Source organism: Propithecus coquereli, unplaced genomic scaffold (assembly GCF_000956105.1).
Source record: "Propithecus coquereli isolate 6110/MARCELLA unplaced genomic scaffold, Pcoq_1.0 Scaffold46, whole genome shotgun sequence".
Lineage (NCBI taxonomy): Eukaryota > Metazoa > Chordata > Mammalia > Primates > Indriidae > Propithecus > Propithecus coquereli.
In genome coordinates this window covers 6987742-6989906 of record NW_012150396.1, presented here as the reverse complement: position 1 = coordinate 6989906, position 2165 = coordinate 6987742, and the positions used below count along the sequence as shown (strand labels likewise).

Below are 2165 nucleotides of genomic sequence, written 5' to 3'. Positions count from 1 at the left end.
CCTAACTGTTGCAGACAAAATCTCCTGATCGATGCTAGGTTCCGTGGGTGAAAGAGGAGAGATCCACCTGTCATAATCTCAAAGCTTCTCCGTAAGTAGTTACTAACCTCAAAGGGAAAGACAGCAACTTCACAGTGAGAAACCCAGCAGAGACTACCTTAACCAAGTGATTAACGTCAACAAACCCAGGGAACAACACACACTCATGCCATGAACTTCATACACAAGAGGGACATCGTATCAGTGGTGTTCTTGCTCAAAAAGTGTGCAATCATGATCATCATAAGAAAATGTTAGACATCATTAGACAAATTCAGATAAGAACACCTGACAAAGTAACTGATCAATATTGTTCTAAAGTATCGAGGTCATAAAGGATAAGGATAAGGAACAGTTACAGATGTGGGGAAACTAAGGCAGAGTGGCAACCGCAAGCTGGAGCCTGGGTAGACCCCAGAACGGTAAAAGAGCATCAGTGCTGAAATCCACATACGGTGTTTCATTTAGTGGATAGCATCGCATCAAAGTGAATTTTCTTTTTCTAACAATTGCATTATGGTTACATTAGATTTTAGCATTGAGAAAGCTGGGTGAGGAATATTTGAAAACTATCTGTATTTTATTTTGCAACTTTAAGTCTAAAATTAGTTCAACTTAAAAGTTTTAAAAATATGGTTTACAGAGAAGACTCAATTGAGGATGTTCCCAATTTCAAATTTCCTAATCATAAATTACAACTTTGAGGAAGATTAAAAAAATTTGTGAAAACATTAAATAGTAAGGCCTTGCTTGTAAAAGAATTAGTTGGAGACTTATTTTAATATCCTCACCCTTTGTATCTGAGTTGGCCTCCTGACTTTGTTTGACCGATAAAATGAGGCCAAATGATGTTCTACAACAGCGTTACAACCTTTTGCTCTCTGCTGGAGAAGAGAGAGGCCCACCCACCCACCATCCCCAGCAACACAACCAACTGCTCAGGCTTGTGAGAAAGGTCCTCCTCATCGAGCCTCCAACCAACCCACCGACGGCATGCAAGCAGATCAGTAAACCCCCTTCCAGCTGAACCCTGCCCAATCGTCAACCCACACGATGGTTAGAAAACAAATGTTGTTTGAGGCCTTTAAGTTTTGGGGGTGATTTTTGTTCTGCAGCAATAGCTGATTAATACAGGTCACAGGGAGAGATTAATAGAGTCCAACACGGATGACGCAGAAACGCTTGATTTAGAATGTGGCTTTTGAGCTTGGAGTTGAACGATTTAGAAAGGTGGGGAGTGGGTGCAAAAAGCTTCCTAAGTGAGAAATGAGGTCAGACCTCAAGGCAAGAGAGTCCAGGAAGTTCTCACACAGGAAAGCGGCAGTTCGCTTTGGCTGGAGAGCGCCACGGCGGCCTCGGCGATCCGTACGTGGCAGGTACAGCAACACAGAGCTCACTGCTCACTCCTACCACCGAACTTCCACCAGAGCACTTGCGTGGTATAAGATGAGCGGATCGTTGGTGAGCAGTGACACAACTTGTGCTGTTTCGTAGTGATACAGTCATGTTACTACCAAATGAACAGCACGGTGTCCCATTTCTCTGTCCTTAGATGGCACGAAGAAGAGTTTATGGTTCACAGCCCTAGTGCCAGAGGGGAACTTTCCCTGATACCTCGATAAACCAGGAGGAGAATTTACTCAGTAATAACCTTGCGGCTTGGATGAGGTTCACGTTCAGACACAGAGGCACACGCTTGCAGATCTGAGAGCTGAGGGAGTTGTCTGGACTATCGTGCCAAGAGAGAGTGGATTTTAAAATCTCAGACTTAAGCAGAGTGTCCAGATAGCAAATGGATTTTCAGTCTTTAGAGCTGGGGTATGAGACGTGGCTCTTGTTTCTACTTAGATGATTTCGTACAATTTAAGAACACACAGGTTTTAATATCAGGTTGACTTGGGTTACATCCTGGCTCTTCCTACTGCTGGATGTGTGATTTTAGGCAAGTTATAAAATCTCACTGGCTTTCAGTTTCTCATCTGGAAATTGGAGGTAATAATACCTACCCCACGTGGTTTTTATGAAGATTAAATAAAATCATATATAAAGGATAGCCCAGTGCCTGTCTTTAATGAATATTTAACACAGGATGTTATAAATTGTTCTTTTTTTTTTTTTTTTTTTTT

General features: G+C 42.2%; 1 protein-coding gene across 1 annotated transcript in view; it reads left to right on the top strand.

Moving 5' to 3' along the window:
• Positions 1–2165, top strand: part of ARHGEF38 (Rho guanine nucleotide exchange factor (GEF) 38) — a 140021-nt gene that overhangs the window by 71806 nt on the left and 66050 nt on the right. The window lies entirely within an intron of this gene.